A 19,518-nucleotide genomic window follows, 5' to 3' on the forward strand; every position below is an offset into this window, starting at 1 on the left:
GCTACATTCAAGTGCCATGGATTGACACAGCTTTGCAGGTTTCAACCTCCTTCCACTAGCTCCTGCTGATCCTCCATCTGGAAAGCTGCCCTTCTCACACCCCACACCATCAACTTGTGTCTCTAGTTTCTGTGTTTACCTTTCCCTAGAATCATGTTCACATACCATTCAAGGCCTCACACACCGAGATTCTCTGTTCTGCCCACAGGCTCCCTGTTGGGCTATGCCCTCCATGCAGGTAGCACCTGAGATGTAAGACCAGCAAACATGCTTTTAGTTCCAGACATGCTCTCTCATTGAATCATCACATCCACCCTCCGGGGCACTGTTACCAACACTTTATGGATGAAGAAATTGAGGCATTAAATATGTCAGCGTTTTTACCGAAGGTCTCAAAGGTCCAAGTAGCAGAGCCAGAATCCGATCCTGGTCTGACTCAGGGGTCTCCGTTTTTCTCTGCACTAGCTGTGTTGGTGTTACTAGCTCTGGGTAGACTCTCTGCCTCATCATAGGTGTTCCAGAAGTGCTTGTTGAATTAACCAGAACAAACACCTAAAGCTATACTTGGAAAGTTTCAACTTCATGGGCTATATACCCTTATGGGAAGGAAATGCTGATGTAATGAATCTGTGCCCATGAGGCATAGGAGAAAGCTAGGTTTAAACTTTTTTTTTTTTCAAGTTTTATTTATTTTTTTATTTAATTTATTTGAGAGAGAGAGAGTGCATGTGCATGAACGGGGGTGTGGGGGGAGGAGTAGAGGGAGAGGGACAAGCAGACTCTGCACTGAGTGTGGAGCCCAACAGGGGGCTCGATCCCATGACCCTGAGATCCTGACCTGAGCCGAAATTGAGAGTCAGTTGTTTAACTGATTGAGCCACTCAGGTGCCCCAGGTTTAACACTTTAAAGTCATCCTGCTATTACGTGTAACACAATTTGTGTAGGGACCTTTTTCTGTAAAGACACTTACCTAGTATAATATGAACACACACAACCGCACATTCCACACACTTCCCTTTCCTAGGCAGGGACCAGCTGGGTTAGCTTGGGGAGTGAGATTGCAGCACCTCTCTCTGTGTCCTTGTAAGGAAATTCCAATAGCTCACACTTAGGATCTTGCCTTTGGTGGGAAGCAGCTCACTGCACAGAGGAGCAAGATAAGTGTTATCGTGTCCATTGGACTTGACTGAAGTTTAACCCCCAGGTCACTGGGAGGCCAGAGCAGAAGAGGGGAAAGAATGTTGGCCTCTGAGCCAGCTGAGCTTCGGGGTGTGCTCACGCCCCCTGTTGGCCTTTCCGTGGAGTGCTGTGAAGGTCTGTACCAGCCCCTCCCTGCCCCAAGCCATGCTTCTCCCCGCAGGAAGGACACCAACCCTGCAGCTCAGAAAGCTCTGAAAGCTCGGGCACCTCCCTGCGTGGCCTGCACTCCCTTTTCTGCCCATGCAGTCCGTCTCCAGTTCGCACAAAAGACTCTTTCATAAACTGGTTACCTAGATTTGAACTTTCCAACAAGGCTTTTTTTTTTTTTTTTTTTTCCTTTAAGCTCTGCAGCTAAAATACCAGATCCTGCTGTTGCTAAGATTAAGGATTTTCTCCCTCAGCTCAGTTTCCATTGACTAGGAAAGACCAGGCGATGGATAACTGTTCTCTTGCCAAAAGCAGAGAGGGTGCTTGAGCTTCTGGGTTTATACTGGGATCCGACATTATTCAGGCCTGCGCTAATAGTCCTTGGGTACTCCTCGAGCTCTCACAAAAGTCACACGCATTTGTGTCGGTAACTAAGGCCCACGGAAACCACTCAGCCCGAAGTGCACACAGGAGAACCGTGAGTAGGAGTAAAAGGTAATTTAACATGAATATTTATATACTGTACATACTGCATGCCATGATTCACTCAGCTTATTTTCAGTTTATGCATTTGCTTCCCATTTGCGGTCTTTATTTATTACAAAGTTAAGGCCGTTAGCGAAATAACACATCAGAGTGGGTTTTCTCCCCCGCCCACCCCCGTCTTTAAAAATTTTTCCTGCTTTCTAATCTATTTCTGGGAAAGTGTGCCAATATAGCAACAAAACTGGTCACTGCTGCCAAACCCCAAAGAGACTGATGGAGTATTGTACTGAGTGGAGTCTTTGCCAAGCCTTTACTGTGGAGGGCTGCCCACAACCACCACGGAGCTGGGGCTGTTCCTACCTGGCACCATTAGTGACAGGAATCACCCACTGCTCTGACTTTCAAGGTGGGAATGCAGGTGCCAAGACTGCTAGAGTGTTCACTGGATGCTAGATCTGGAGCTAGAGAAGCTTGGGTTTATGGCTCAGCGCTTCCCCTTAGTAGCTCAGTGGTGTCTAGCAAATGACTTTCTGTATCCTTTCTACAAATGCTCTCGGTCTCCATTTTGTCTTCTATAAAACGAGCATAATGCTAGAACCATCTTCACAGAGGTAGGTACATATTAAAATGTATAAAATGCATGTATGCACTCTGCTTGACACACGACAAACTCTAAATCTGCATGTGATCCTAACAGTAACCTGGATGTGATGAGACAAAGCATAGCCTGGGGAGGTCTAAACCTCCTTAATGAGACACACCTACTGCATTTTGGGCCAAGTTGTCTGATCCCTGTTTGCTTTACTCCAAAGCTTACAATCTGTTCATAATGAAACCCACCTCAGTATCTCTTGCCACTTTCTACCAGGAGTAGAAATCCTGGAATGCAGTTTTGAAATGTGTTCAAAATCTGGCAAATTTGAGCTTTTGGGGTCCTTGACCTGGATACAAATGGTAAGAAGAGGTTAAAAAAAAAAAAAAAAAAAAAAGGATGCAAGTCATCCTCATGCCAGTCCCAGATGAAACTTGCTTTTTAGAAAAGTCATCCTAATATTTTGATTTGCGCCTGAGTTCTGTTTCTATGGGAGCTGCAATTGCCAGCACTCCTAAACTTCGCTGCTGCCACCACGGTCTTGATGACTCGTTTACAGAGAGATTGCATCTCTCCATCCCAGGGGAAGATCTTGTCCAGAGCTAGATGTCATTTTCTGAGAGAAGCAGAGACACATTGGGCATGTCCAGAGGAGGGCCAGCAGGTTGGTGAGGGCTGTAAGAACATGCTAAGAGCAATGGTTGCTACATCTCAGGTGAGGAGGCCTGATGTGTGGCAAACATGGTAATCTTTGCCTTTGAGGCTTCAGACGGAAGGTCTTGCACAACAGGTAGAAAACAGTTTTGGATTCAACTGGAAAGAGAAAGTCTCAAGCCTGAAAACGGTTCAGCAATAGAATGAGCTCTGCTGAAGGAGAGACTTTTTCATCTTTATGGCTGTGTCTGATGGGCTGAGGAGCAATTTTTAACCATGTTGTTCCAAGAGTTTATACATAGATGAGAAGTAACTAAGGTCCCCTCCAACTCAAAGATTCCACTCGCATGATATGTCGGGTGCTTACAGGTGTGCAAAAGGCTTTCCTTCACCTGTTTTCTTTCACTCATTCATGTGCAGTTAATCTGCAGGCCAATGAATGGCTATTGTTCTCCCACTATCTGACACAACATACCAAGTACACAACAGTAAAGAAATGTTGCTCTCAAGTACCTTGCGGTCTTATGGGAGAAATGGACAAGAAGACAGACATTTGTAACAGAACATGGTAAGTGTTGGAAGAGGAAGCAAAGAGAATGCCACAAAAGAATACCTACCCCTGTCTGGAGTTGAGAGAAGGTGTCCTGAAGGAAAGAACATCTAGGATGGGATCCAGTTGGACTGAGCAAGGTGAACAATGGAGAAGCATAGCAGTCAAGGCATTAGCCTGAACCATAGGCTGGAAGCCTAAAAGCACAAGGCAGGATGGGGAGCTGTAAGCAGTTCTCTTTGGCTAGAACAGAGTCTGTGGAGGTGAAAACAGGGACACAAAGAGATGAGTCTAGAAAAGGAAGTTGTGGTAGATGTTCAAAATGGCCACAATGTTCTTTTCCTTTCATCAACAGGGGACATCTATTTTTCCATCTCAACTATTGAATCTGAATCGCCTATGGGACTTGCTTCAGCCAACGAGAAATTAGCAAATAAAATGCAAGAAGAGGCTTGAAAAATGCTTGCACATGAAAGCTTCTTGCTACTCTTGGAGCCTGACACTGACAGTTTTATAAGTTCATGATAACCTGCTGGATAATGAGAGGCATTATTCCCAGTGTCTTCTTAGTCAACTATCTTCAGATGCAGAGCTGCCTGGCTGACCTGCAGTTGACCACAGATGCATGAGTGAGCCCAGCAAGGCTCATTAGAAGAACTGCCCAGCAGAGCCCAGCCCAAATTGCTGACTCATAAGTTCATGAGCTAAATAGATGGCTATTATTTTAATCAACTGAATTTTGAGTATTTTTTTCTTCTCCTTTGTCAGTAAAAGCTAATTGACATGGCAGCCATACAGATTTATAAATCATGTAAAGGAATTTGGGCTTGAATCTGAGAGTGCCATGGATGCTTCAAAGGGTTTAAGCCATGGAAGTAGAAGTGCCAGATTTGTGTCTCAGAAAAATCACTGTTGGCTCCAGTCAATGAGATCATGTGTGATTAAGTATTTGCAAATTGTAAAGAAGTATGCAAATCCAGTTGATGACTAAAAATATTACATACCAATGGCCTAGAGACACATGGCATACAATTTCAAGGTAAGCCCTTCAAATCAAACTCCCCAAAAATACCCAGCAATGGCACATCTGACCATAAACAAATTATGCCCCATGTGCCTTGCTGCTGATAACCAGCTCTGGGTCTGGGAGGAGAGCTGGCCAAAGCAAGGTGGCGTGGGGAGGGACAGAGTGTGCTAAGAACATGGAAAATTCACTTTTCTCAAAGATGACTTGGATCAGCAGTTTTTTAGGCTAATTTGGTCCCTGTAACAAATACTTGGCCTCAAGGAACTCTTTTAGAAGATTACCATAAGGACAGGATCAAAGAATTGCACAAAGATTAGTGAGTTTCTTCTTTGCAACATTATTTATACTGTGAAAAAGTTAAATGTCCAATAAGAGGGAAATAATGATGTTACATTATTGTACAACTATATAATAGCCGAAAACTATGCAAATATTAAAATAAAATTTTTAAAGATTGTGGCACGGAAAATGTTCACAATATAAATAAATATGTATGTGACAGTTTTCCACTAATACTCATTTTACTCTTTTACCTTTAATAATAAACTCCTGATTTTTATTTGAAAACATGGCCACGCAGCTAGAAACGTCACTTCTCACCCTTCCTGGCTTCTGAGTGTGACCATACAGCTGAATTCTGGACGATGGAATGTGACCAGGAGGGATGTATGCCATTCCAGATTGCCCCCTAAGTATTTATGGTGGGAGTCTTCCTTTTGCCTGTACTGTTTTGTAAGGTGGAGTTGCAGATGTCATGATGGGAGCTCAGAGATTTACCTTGGGCCCAGCACCTGTCTAGGGAGTAGATGTCTCCTGTGTGGATGAAACTCCTGCCCAGTGTGAATGCCTCACCAAAGCTCAAGTGACCCATGAGCTGCTGTATGTTAGAGGGACACTCACTTGAAGGTCACTGATCAGGTGCTCGGTGGACAACTTGGGAAAGTCACATACTCAGCCAGCAGCAGGGTCCTGCCAAGCCAAATCTTCTCCTAGGTCTGCTACCTTATCTCTTAGATTAACTGTGATATTGTGGGGACTGTAAGTGACGTGAAGAGACAAAGGAAGGACAGTCACAGGAGTGCAGGTGGGTATGTAGAAAGTGTGAATGAACCTGGATTTCATTTGGGGTCATTTCTCCTTTGATCTATTTTTGTTGACTCTGAGTGCTGCTCCCTTTCTGTCATGGGTTGAAGGCTTCCCCCCACCAAATTCTTATACTGAAATCCTAATGCACAATCCCTCAAAATGACACCTTACATGCAGAAGGATCTTTGCAGATATAATCAAGTTAGGATGAGGTCACTAGGATGGTCTCAAAGCTAACACCACTGGTATCCCTAGAAGATGACACATAGACATACGCAGAAAAAATGGCCATGTGACAGTAGAGGTTGCAGTGTTGTAACTGCAAGCCAAGATTGACAGCAAACCACCAAAAGCTAGAGAGAGAATCAAGGAAGGATCCTCCACGTGAGCCTTCAGAGAGACAGCATGACCCTGATGACACCCTGATTTGGGATTCTGAGGCTCCAAAACTATGAGAAAATAAATTTTTCTTTTAAACCACCCTGTTTGTGCTACTCAGCAAGGCAGCCCTAGGAAACTACTATACTCCTTCTGGGCAGCCTAATTCCCTGCAGAAATCGCCAAAGTGGGCAGAGCAGTCTAAGCAGCAGGGTACCCACAGAGTCCTGATCCCTTACACAGGGCCCTGGCAGTGACTGGCTAGCCAGGCTGGGGGCCTTGACTTACAGGATTTCCCTCAGCATTAAAGCCAGAATGGATTAGGCATGAACAATTGCAAGAGTTATTACTTAACCCTGATTCCTATCAGGGCTATGGGGGAAAGAAACAGCTCAGTGGTCTATGGAAGATCTTTCTGGGACGCCAAGCCCAAGCTCTTGCCATATTCTCCATGTTCCTTTTATGATTTCATTCTTTTCTGGGATAAAACTCCTCCCAGATTTGTACTCAGATCTCCTGATAAGGTGGAGCTAACTAGATGAATGTGAACACCAGTATCAATAATATCACAAGTTACTTCATTTGCATGCACTTTTCTCACTTAAATACCATTACCATAAGGCAGAGGTCCTCTCCCCAGGGTGAAGAGTAACAGAAAATGAGCAGAGTAGCTTTGCCAGAAACTCTTTCTCCACGTCAACACACTCCTGCTGTGTTCGCTGCTACCCACCCAAATGCCTTTAAAAGAATACAAACCATTGCATAGTTCTGCTTTTTTTCTCATCTTGTTTTGCTTTTCTATTTGCCTAAGATTTGACTCCTTACCTACCAGGTAGGCTAATTTAGCTCTTTCATTTCTTCCAGCTGAGGTTGATGATCCTTCTCCTGTTAGATACCCTCTCCCTTTGATCTACACCCTACTTGTTTCTGTTTCTGTGTTTCGATGCTTGGTACTTAGTCATATGACCTGCCGTGAGTGTAAAATTCCAGCTTGGCTATACATTAGCTCCATGACCCTGTGATAAATTCTTGCATAATTCCAGGCAGCAGGTTGCCGATCTGTAATATGAGATGTCATACTTTAAGAGAATAAAATAAGGTAACACATATGAAGGCCGATACATATAGGCTTCACATGAGTTATCTAATGCTGTGTCACTTAGAGGCTTCGAGCAGCAGTACTCATTTTTCATTCCTCACCACTTCTGAGGCTCAGGAGCATCTTGGCTGGGCTGTTTTGGCTTTGGGTTTCTCATGAGGGTGTAATTAGATGGTAGCTGAACCTGTGGTCATCTAAAGGCTTGGCTGTAGCTGGAGAATCCACTTGGAGGCTGGTGTTCTCATGTGGTCCACTCACACTGCTGCTGGCTGTTGATGGGAAGTGTTAGTGCCTCTCTGTGTAAGCCTCTCCAGAGGGTTCTTAAAACCCCTCATGGCATGGTAGCTGTCTTCCCTCACAACAAAGTGAGGGGGGAAGAGAGACGAGAGAGAGAGAGAGAGAGAGAGAGAGAGAGAGAGAGAGAGAGAGGAAGAGAGGCACAGGGTGTGCATATTTTTTATGACCTCACATCTGAAGTCACATACCATCACCTACACCATATCTATTTGTTGAAAATGAAGTCACTAAGTTCCCAACATTCCAGACAAAGAGATTTAAACTCCATTATTTGAATGGAAGCGTGTCCAGGCCACTTGCAGAATCAGGTGTGTCCACAGGGTCTGCAGAAGCTCCCCCTGGCCCCTGGGTGTCTTCACTGTGTCACAGTCCGGATGCAGCCCCTGTCTGGGCAGCTGTGGGGGGCCCAGCCAGGCTCAGCAGCTCCTCAATCTGGGCTGGAGCTACCTCTGGCCCGTCGGCCTTCAGCACATGCTGCTGCTGCTAGAGGATGCTGTTCACCGGCGCCGCGCCCTGTTGGGCCTCTCAGTCCCCACCTGCTCCTGGGCAAAGTGACAGGGCACTGCAGCAGGCTAAACACTTCTTTTAAGGCGACAGACAGTGGGCAATGTGTGTTGGTTTCAAACCTCGGGAGATCTCCAGATAAAATTGGAAACTAGCCTCTGCACAGGGAGGGCAGAGGAAGAAAGAGGCGGGCCCCTCGAGATAGGTAGGTGGCAGGTTTAATAAGCAGGGGCATTTACCCACGAGGATTGTGCTGGGCCCCACAAGACCAGTACCTCTCCACACAGGCCAGCCAGGATCTTGGCAGCTTGCATGGAGGCCCTATAATGGGGGACCAGGGAGTGCCTCCCTCCCTCCGGCTGCACCCTTGAGCCACCCCTGCCCTGGCAATGCTGGGCCAAATGTGCATTCTAAGGCCAAGGGAGGGGGCAGGAAGCCTCCCGTTGCTCCAGGGTCCTCTCGATGACCCACTTGCACGGCGTGCTTTGGAAGCAGGAAGCCTGCAGGATCAGCTTCGTCTCCTCAGGGCTTTGGCTCTGACCTCCAGCTCTGGCTCCAGGCTGCTCTCTCGTGGACACAGACAACTCCTGGCACAAAGTGCGGTCTTTGGGCAGAATCTGCACTCAGGAGCTCCAGGACCTGCCAGACCATGGAGCTAGATAAACGGCCCCCCACCTCCAACCCTGCTCCCACGCCCGGAGAAACTTCCTGGCTGGAAAGATCAGCTGGCTTTTCCCAAGCATGGCTCGGAAGTTGTGGATGAAAAGCATCTGAACAGTCTCTGCAGAAGGCACGTCCTGCTGGGATCACAACAGGTAGGCCTTCCCTGTACTTGACACATTCTGCTCATACCCGAGCCTCAGTGAGACCAGCCCCTTGGGTGCCACCTCCTTGTCGTCCTCATCTGCCGGGCACACATTCTATGTGTGTATTTGTGGCAAAATGGAAAAAAAAAAAAAAAATATATATATATATATATATATATATATATATATATATATACTGTTTCTAGAATTTACTGCATCTTGCTCTGGTATCCCCTTAACTGCTGAGGGGTGGTATGAGGGACTGAGTACTTATGACCTCCCTCCTAAATTCATATGTTCATATCCTAACCCTCTGTGTGATGGTCTGAGGAGGTGGGACCTTGGGGAGGTGATTAGGTGATGGAGCCATCAGGAATGGATTGGTGCCCTTATAAAAGAGACCGCAGAGAGTCCCCTTGCCCTGCCTGCCATGTGAGATTCCAGTGAGAAAATGCTGTCTGTGAATCAGAAAGTGGTCCTCCCCGGACACCAGATGGCTGGAGCCTTGATCTTGGATCTCCCGGCCTCCAGAACTGTGAGAAATAACATTTCTGCAGTTCACAGGCCCCAGTGTGTGGTGTTCTCTTATAACAGCCCCAACAGAGGAGGACGGGTGGCCTAGAGTCGCCGAACTAACATTTGGTAGCTGAAAAGATTGATCTCTTTCTTTTTGAAATAGTTTCTTCAGCCTCTTTAAGGTAAATAAGCTGCTGATTAAAAGCTCAGACTCCTGCAGGCCTGATGTTTTCCTTCTTGGGACATTCCTCCTTTCCTCTCTCCCAGAGGACCCACACCCACATGCGCTCCCTGGACCGGTTTTCTGCACACAGCTCTCTTTCTGACCCCCACTCCCCAATGTTAGTCTTCCAAGGCCCCATCTTGCTTCTTTGCCTTTTGAATCGAAGTCATCCTTCTTTGTCAAATAAACTCAAAATATGATTTTTTTTTTTGCTGAAAATTATTACGATGTGTTGTATTTAGATTTCTAGGCTAGTTGCCAAAGGCTTGTTCCCCCAATAATATAAGTAATATCTGACATTGGGCATTTTTGGAAAAGTAATAATGTTACCCAATGAATAACTAAACCAACAGAAAAATATATTCTTTTGTTTATTAATTTTATTTCTTAAATTATCACAGAGGAAGATTGACTGTTTGGGGGTACATAGTTTTCCCATTTTTTAAAAAAGATTTTATCCATTTATTTGAGAGAGAGCCAGTAAGAGAGGGAGAAAGCACGAGTGGAGGGGGACAGGCAGAGGGAGCCAGAGAGGCAGACTTTTCCCCTGAGTAGGAAGCCCAGGATCGCCAAGCAGGGATCCATGTGGGGCCCGATCTCAGGGCCCTGAGATCATGACCTCAGCTGAAGGCAGACGCTTGACCAACTGAGCCACCCAGGTGCCCCTAGTCTTTCCAATTTGAATACATGTATGATTCATGGAGCCGCTCCTACAGTCAGGTTACCAGTTACGGTGTCCACCAAACTACCTTGTGCCCTCCTTTCAAATAGCATCCCCCACCCCTAACCCTGGCAAACCACCGTTCACTCCATTACTATCATTTTGTCACTTCAAGAATATTATGTAAATGGAATTTTTTTGAGATTTTTTTTTTCTATGATTCTGTTGAGATCTATCCACGTTATTAAATATATCAATGGAGACGCCTGGGTGGCTCAGCGGTTGAGCATCTGCCTTTGGCTCAGGGTGTGATCCCAGGTCCTGGGATCGAGTCCCACATCGGGCTCCCTGCATGGAGCCTGCTTCTCCCTCTGTGTCTCTGCCTCTCTCTCTCTCTCTCTCTGTGTGTCTCTCATGAATAAATAAATAAAATCTTTAAAAAATATATATCAATAGTTTATTCCTTTTTAATCTTATGTCATATTCCATTATATAAGAATACAACAGCCTATTTATTTGCCCGACCCTTGAAGGACATTTGGGTTGTTTCCAGGTTTTGACAATTGGAAATAAAGCTGCTGTAAATATTCAGGTCCAGGGTTTTTGCATGAATACAAGTTTTTACTTTTTAAGGGGAAAAGCCCAAGAGTGGAATTGCTGTTGACTCTCATGACACACGTATGTTTGTGAGAAACTGCCAAACTCTTTTCCAAAGTGACGTTTCCACCAGCAATAGACAAAGAATTTCAGGTGGGCTAAATCCTCCCTAGCATTTAGTATTACCAGTATCTTTTTCTTCTTCCTTTTTTAGCCATTCTAATCGATACGTAGTGGCATCTTATGCTTTTAATTTGCATTTCTCTAATGGCTAATTATGTCGAACATCTTTTTATATGCATATCTGCCATACCGATATCCTCTGTTCTTTTGCCGGTTTTTAAAATTGGGTTTTTGTTTTCTTTCTGTTGTGTTGAGAGAGTTCTATCTATATAATACATATGCACGTCCCTTGTCAGATATCTAATTAGTTTCTTCTAGTCTGTAGCTTGTCTCTTCAATCACTTAATAGTGTCTTTTGCGGAGCAAAAGTTTTTAATTTTAATGAAGTTCAGTTTATAATTTTTTTTATGAGTCGCGCTTTGGGTGTCATTTGTGAGAGCTCCAGTTCTTTGGTTTCTGAAATGTGTCATTTGAAGTGTTCCCCCATAGGTAAGGCATCATTTCTCTCTGGCTGCTCTAAATATTTTTTTTTCTTTGTGAGTTTCTCAAAGTTTGATTAGGATGTGCCTGGATTTTTCAGGGCTTATCCTATATAGGTTTTGTTTAGTTTTCTTCTATCTGTAGGTTTAATTCTCTAGCCAGACTTAGGAGATTTTTAGTCATTGTTTCCTCAAATATTTTTTCAGAACCATCCTCTTTATCCTGTCTTTTTGGGACTCCAGTGACCTGTTTCTTCTGGCCCCATGGGTCCCTGAGACTGTGTTAAGTCTTGTTCAATCCTCCTTCTCTTTGTTGTTCAGATTGGATGACTTCTATTGATGTATCGTTGGGTTCACTGATGATTATCTCTGTATGTCAGAGCCCCTCCAGTGAGCTTATTGATAGAGTGTTTGGTTATTGTATCTTTTGTTTCTAAAATTTCCATTTGATTCTTTTGATTTTTTATCTCTTTGCTGAGATTTTCTATTTTTTCCAGTTGTCTCAAGAATGCTGGCTATTGTTCATGGCATTTTAAAAATAGCAGCTTTAAAGTCTTTGTCAGAAAGTTATGCTATTTGTCTGTATTAGTCTACCAGGGCTTCCATAATAGTTACCACAGACAGTTAGATGGCAGGCATTTACCCCCTCATGGTTTGGAGGCTGGGAGTCCAAGATCATGGCGCCAGCATGGTGTGTTCCAATGCCTCTCTCCCTGGCTTGCTTGTGGTTGCATTCTCACTGTGTCTTCCGGATTAGAGCCCACTCAAATGGTCTCATTTTAATGTAATCACTTTTTGAAAGACCCTGTCTCCAAATGCAGTCACATTCTGAGGTACTAGGGGTTAAGGCTTCAGAGTATGAATTGGTGGGGGGCGGGGAACATAATTCAGCCCATAACACTGTGTCACTTTGAAGAGGTTGTCTGTTGATCGTCTTTGCTATGTGGATTGGGAGTTTCTGCTTTATCAGGCAATTGTCCTGGTTTGGTTCAGGCTACAAGTTCTAGCCTTTCTTTTGTGGCTATCATTCCCATGTCAGTTCAGTTTTTAAAGCCTTTGCTGTTAGATTTGTCACATGTGGGTGGCATGCAGGAATCAGGCTATGGAGATGTGGGCAGTGGCTTGGGTGCTCAGTTTTGGAATTCTTTGATATGCTGATTAGGATCACATTCATACCGGTTGGGGGAACACCTGGTTTATAAGTAACTTCATGAGGTCATTTTCTTGATCTCCTTCCACCTTGTAGGTTACTGACATTTGTTCCCTGGGTGTCTCCTTTTGTGCCTTTAGCTAGAAAACTGGGGCTTTAAAAAAAGAAAGCTGGGGCTTTAGTTAATCCTCCCTGCCACACATTTCTGTAACTATGTCCATGTCTGGGACCAACTTCTAGGAGGACAAAGAGAAAGAATCAAGGTGGATTATTCCACCCTCTTGGAATAGCAGCTCCATGGAGGGGAAGACCCCCTCCATACCCTTCCCATTCAGTGGGCTCCCATGGGGGACCTCTGGCGCTACTACCATGGTGTTGCTTGGGGACAAGGGTATGAAACAGAAGGGAAAAAAGATGAAGGAAATATACATATTTTCTTTTCATTTTTTAAAAAGATTTTATTAATTTATTTGACAGAGAGAGAGAGCACAAGCAGGGGGAGTGGCAGGCAGAGGGAGAGGGAGAAGCTGACTCCCCATTGAGCAGGGGGCCCAATGCGGGACTCAATCCCAGGATCCTAGGATCATGACCTGAATTGAAGGCAGACACTTAACCTGTGAGCCACCTGGGTGCCCTCTTTCCATTTCTTGAGGCCAAATTAAGGGCTGCTTCTGGAGCTCTCTGTATTGATACTCACTTCCTGGTTTCAGGCTACATTGTACTCAGGTGGGAGATAATTAGGAAAGAAAAAAGTGAAAAAATCACCACTGACAGGTAGTAGTTTAAATTCTGAACTTGTTTCCCAATCATCCTGCTACTATTCACTTCTCAGAGCTTCTGGGTGGCTTTTTCAGGTATTCTGTTCCTGTTTTGTAGCTGTGTTCAGTTAAAGAGATGCAATGGATTGTGCTTGCTCCGTCTTACCAGGAACTAGAGACTCCTGAAACAACAATATTAAAATTGAGTAAGAAAAAGATGGACATATGTCTTTTTGAAGGCTATAATGCTTAAGGTGAAGAGATGAGACTAGGTGAAGATGAGGATATGTGTAGAAGTTTAAGGGGAAAATAGGGATCCTGAAGCAGATGTCTAAAAATCTGTGAAGGCTTTTAAAACTGAGAATACTGGTACTTACTGTTTAATTTTAGATAAAAATGGATAGTTTATATTTTCTTGAATGCTGACATATAACTAATACCATCCTTATGTTTATACACAATGATGAATTTTCAGCTATAGGAGAATAGGAGTAGGAAGAGGAACATTCATGGGGAATATAAGTTAGCAAGAGAGATGTAGTTTAAAATGGTATGTTTGTCCTAATTGGTTTGAGTTTGATAATAAGGAAAACAAAGGTCAGAAGAATGAGGAGGGCTGTTGGTACTCAGTTCCCATTTTAACAGGAGGAAGAGTCTCAGAAAAAGCAGGCATCATGGTATTCTTTGGTGACCACGTGGTGACACTGTTGGCACGATACAGCTCAGTGCTGTCCTCCCCAAACAAGGGTGGATACATTCTAGGAATGTGCAAGAATACCCCTGAAGAAAATATTAGAATTTATTTTTTTAAAGGTTTTATTTATTTATTCATGAGAGAGAGATAGAGGCAGAGACATAGGCAGAGGGAGAAGCACACTCCCTGGGGGAAGCCTGATGTGCGACTTGATCCCAGGACTCCAGGATCATGACCTGAGCCAAAGGCAGGTAGATGCTCAATCACTGAGCCATCCTAGAGCTTAAATTTCTGTTTAGATTTTATCTTAAGAAAATAGAAATATATTAAGCTTTATTAGTATTTAACATATGGACTGATACTGGCTCTACCACTGAATCAGTAAGTTAGGTGATTCTGTGTCACATGGTCTGCAAAGACACTGCAAGGATGGGGACTCTATAACTCAGAAGTTGGTGGTGGCCACCTCTTTCAGTCATTTGCATGAATGTGTAATGCCATATTGCAATTCACCTATTCTTGATGGAATGTATTTATATACTATTACTGATTTTCATATACTAATCCTCTTAAAACATATAAGTGACTTAAAACATTTCCTGCAAAGAAACTGCAGGTCCAAATTACACTAACAAAGGGCCTGGCTCAGTCTGCAGAGCATGTGACTCTTAATCTCAGGGTTGTGAGTTCAGCCCCGTACTGGGTCTAGAGCCTACCTAAAAACAATGATTCTAATAATTCAAGCCTAGGATAACAACAACAACAAAAAAATGGAAGAACAGCAAGCCTTGTTTGGTTTATTTTCCAGACATAGCACGGAATTAAAAACTATGGCTATTGGTGATAGATAACCCAACAGTGATTTTATGACAAAATATACCCACTTAATCAATCTCTTTGAGGTTAAAGTAATGTTTTTTATAATAAATGAGAAAATAACAGCTTTTTGAAAGAAATTCATGCTTTGCAGAAAGAATTTTGGAAATATTTGTTTAAAAATATTTCCATCATTATGTGATTTTTGTTCCTGAGACAAAGATGGATGTTTTTTATCTCTAAAACTCTCATGTTTTAATATTAATAAGGATTTCAAGCTGAATTTTCTTGTCTGTACAAAAATTTTCCAAATGAAGACTTTCAGTAGTTTTTAAGACCATTTGTAAAAAATGTAAATATTAAGTACTTTCCATTTTCAAAAAAAGAGACTGACATTATATAAGATGGAAGTTTATTGATCAAATATCAACATTAAACTTAGAATTATTAGTGAATGGGACCAAAAGTGGGGACCAGGATTTCATAATTTGAGCTAATATGGTTACTTGTATACGAATATGCTTTTTCCATAAGGACCTATGTTTCTTTGTGAAGCATGTTTTTTCAACTAGGCAAATAGTAAAATCAAGAAAGGAAATAGATTTTGAACCAGGCCATGAAATCACTGTACCAAAAAATGTTGTGTCCAGACTTTCAAAAGCAACAGAGCATATTTAATCACATTTGCTAAAATTAATATTAGTAATATTTTTAGGTAAGGCACAAAAGTTTATGAAATAAAATATATTTAATCTTTTCCATTTTCTTTAAATTTCATTTTTGTGTGCTTTATAATAGATACAATCATAGTAATTATACCTGGCATTTTATACATTTTACTGTGTGCTAGGTACTGTTTTTAAATACTTCACATATATCAATTATTTTAACTCTCACAACACCCAATATATATCCTAGTGTCCCTGTTTAAAGGATCAGGAAGTTAAAGCACAGATAAGAAACCAGCATAAGACCAATTAGTTAATAAAAGACAGAATCAAGATTTATTAGTGCAGTAATGCATATATTTAATTTATACATAAATTACTGCATCTCCAAACCAATAAAAAGACCAACAGAAGTATGGATTAAAATTCAGAGACTATTTGTCTAAAACTAATATGTATGGTAGCAGCATAAGAATGTGCTCACAGGGAACTCAATCCTACATTTAATGTAGTTTATTAGTATTTATAAAGCACCTGCATGATCCTATTTAATTCCCACAATAACCTTTGAAGTAGTCATGTTAATCTCAAGAACACAAGCATAATAAAAAATAACATCTAATGGAGTCTCACAGACTTGGGTATAAAGTCTCACATTATTACTCACCACATCTTAAAAGTATTTCCTAAGTTTTTTTAATTTAATTTCTCTCATTTTCAAAGTGGGCAAAATAATATATGTCTTGTAGGGTAACTGTCACAATAAATGGCATGTTAGAATGTAAGGCAGAGTTGTGGTTAAGAATACAGATTCAGGAGCTGGACTATATGGGTTTAAATACTTGCTCTCCCACATTAGTAGAAGCAACTTTCTTTGTCAAGTTATACATTTTCTCTGTTAGTTTCCTCATCTGAAAAATGGGGCTAATAATACTACCTACCTTATAGAGCTTTTTATGTAGACTGATTTATGTAATGCTATTTAGGACCCAGTGCCTAATAAGTACTCAATACATGATGGCTGTTATAATAAAGTGCTTGACATACAGTAGGTGTGTAACAAATAACAATTGTTTGTAATCATTATACCCACTGAGAGCTTTATTTAAGATTATACAATTAGGAAATGTCTAGGTTTCCCACTTCTGGATTTTATGCTGTAAACAGCTAGAGCGTACATGCACAGATACTTCTCTTCTGAGGGATGTAGGCAGAATGTATTCTTGGGGAGAAAACACTTAGCCTGAACTCATCAGGAAAGACAGCACTGGGATCTAAGTAGGCTTTGGAGAGGCAGGAGACTTGGAAGAGGCCATTTGAGAGAGAAGGAATGATGCAAAAGCCAAGACACTGGAAGATGTGTTCAAGGGAGAGTGAATAAAATATTTTATTTTTCTTTAGATTGGAGCAGAGCTACATTTTAGAGAAATGTACCTGGGGGTGTTATTTGAGTAGAACTAGAATAGCAAAAGACCCAGGAAATGAGGAGTTCATTGTGCTCATTCAGACATGAGCAGTAAGGACCGGAACTAGGGAACTCCTGAGGGAATGGAAAAAGAGGACAGGGAAAGATGTCCTCCAAAAGCAAAGTCTGCAGGGTCTGGAAACTGATTAAATGATAGATGAGCAAATGGAAGTCAGTAGGCAGATTGACACTGGTATTCTCACTTCAGTTGGTTGGGCCTCAATAATGACATTGAGAAATAGTAAAGTAATATTTAGAGGGGCAATGATAGCTTTGACTTTTTACTTTGAATTTGAATTAATGGAGAAACACTTTAAGTAAAAATGTCCTGGGGCATTTGGAAAACTTAGATTGCTTAGGTCCAAAGATAGAGTGGGAAGTCATCTGCATAGAGTACATAACTGAAGGAGGTCTCTATTATCCAAAGAAGATTTATACTGGAAAAAAGATTATTTAAATGAATCCACATGGGACAAGATCAATATTTAATGATAAATAGTGAAAAACTGGCCAAATTGGGACCTCAAAAGAACCATAGTTACAAGCAATTATTTGTATCTTATATTTAAAACAATTTGGGGGCGCCTGGGTGGCTCATTTGGTTAAGCATCTGTCTTCTGCTCAGGTTGTGATTCTAGGGTCTTGGGATTGAATTCCACATTGGGCTCCCTGCTCAGTGGGGAGCCTGCTTTTCCCTCTCCCTCTGCCTCTCTCTCTGTCTCTGTCTCTCATGAATAAATAAATAAAATCTTTAAAAAAATAAAGCAATTTATACTGTAATTCCAACTAGTTACTAATTCTTAGAATGAAAAAATAACTAATTGCTTATTTGTTGTTTTTGTTGCCATAGACCCAATAAACTTGTGTACTAGTCAGTTATAGAATCTTTACTCCATTTCATTTTAAAAAAACATATAAATGCATGTTTATTCCTTAATCTTTTTTTAAAAAATAAATCATTGGCATATTGGTTAGAGTTTTGACTGGTCTCTCATGCACAGATCTTACACATAATAAAGAAGCCAATCTTGCTTCTTCAACATGCAGTGAAAATTTAGACTCTTTGGCAAGCAATCTGAATGCAATACCCTTTTAGATTTTTATGATAGTTTCCTCTAAACTTTTTAAATAGTTTTTGTTTAAATTGTGGGAATATATACATAGCATAAAACTTAACCATCTTACCCATTTTCAAGTGTATAATTCAGCAGTGTTAACTATATTTGCATTGTTGTGCAACTAGTTTCCAGAACTATTTCATCTTGCAAAATTGAAACTATATGCCCATTAAAGAACAACTTCCCATGTCCTTTTTCCCTAGCTCCTAGGAACTTCTTTTTATACCTAGATGTGGAATTGGTAGAGCATACAGAAATTCTATTTTCAATTTTTTGAGGAGTTGACATACTCTTCCACTATGGCTACACCATTTCCCATTCCTATCATCAGTGCATAAGGGTTCCAGTTTCTCTACATTCTCACCAATACATCTTTTCTTTTTCCTTGTTTTCTTTTTTAAATAGCTATTTTAATTGGTGTGAAGTGATATTGAGGATTTGATTTACATTTCTCAACGAGCAACTTTTCAGGTGCCTACTGACCATCCATATGTCTTAGAGAAATGTCTATTTAACCTATATTTGGAGACATGTGTATTCAAGATTTTTGCCCATTGTTGAGATAGGTTGTTTGTTTTTTGTTGTTGTTGAATCTTCAGAGTTTGTTTTATAATCCAGATATTAATCCCTTATCAGATAGGTGGTTTGCAAATATTTTCCCCATTTCATAGTTTACCTTTTTCACTCTGTCAGGGTTTTTTTGATGTGCAGAATTTCAATTTCTGTGTGTCCCAATTTATCTATGTTTACCTGTGTTGACTATGCTTTTGATGTCATATCTGATGGGGTTCAGAGCATGCTATCCTAAAGTTGGCATCTTGGCATGCTATCCAAAGTATGGCATCTTGGCATATTCAATTTTTTGAAACTGAAGGAGTTTGAGGAAATGGCAGATCATAAAACCCTGTGTGAGTCGTACCCTCTCAATACCTGGAGGAAAGGAGCATTTATATCTCTGAAGATAAAGGAATGCTGAGAAGATTTCATACCAACAGGCCTTGCTAAATTTCCCCTAGTTTACTACACTTACTTTATATTCTTTGCCCCATCATATTTCTCCATAACTGTCCACTCTTCCTCAAAACCAGGATAATGATACTCAGATTTAACCATTACTTTGAGTCTTGATTTCTTTTGAAGGTGCCCATGTCACCTAAAACTTACATTAAATAAATTTGTGTGCTTTCTCTTGTTAAATGTGTCTTTATCGGTTTAACTTTCAAGCCTAGCCAGGGGTCCCAAGAGGGTGAGGAAATTTTTTTTTTTTCTGTTATACATGTCCAAGAAATTCTAATAAATCTAATGTCATGAAGCTTTTCCCCTGTGTTTTCTTCTGGGAACTTTACAATTTTAGGTCTTCTATCTAGGTCCTTGATCCATTTTGAGATTTTTGTATATGATACAAGATAAGGGTACAGCTTTA

General features: G+C 41.5%; 1 long non-coding RNA gene across 1 annotated transcript; it reads left to right on the top strand.

Annotated features, from left to right (window-relative positions):
• The first annotated feature begins 1,268 nt into the window (after positions 1 to 1,268).
• Positions 1,269 to 4,358, top strand: LOC125752331 (uncharacterized). The gene is made up of 2 exons (XR_007401562.1): positions 1,269 to 1,843; positions 3,986 to 4,358. It is a non-coding gene; the product is annotated as an uncharacterized LOC125752331 (long non-coding RNA).
• The last annotated feature ends 15,160 nt before the right edge of the window (positions 4,359 to 19,518 follow it).

Source organism: Canis lupus, chromosome 13 (assembly GCF_003254725.2).
Source record: "Canis lupus dingo isolate Sandy chromosome 13, ASM325472v2, whole genome shotgun sequence".
NCBI classification, from domain to species: domain Eukaryota; kingdom Metazoa; phylum Chordata; class Mammalia; order Carnivora; family Canidae; genus Canis; species Canis lupus.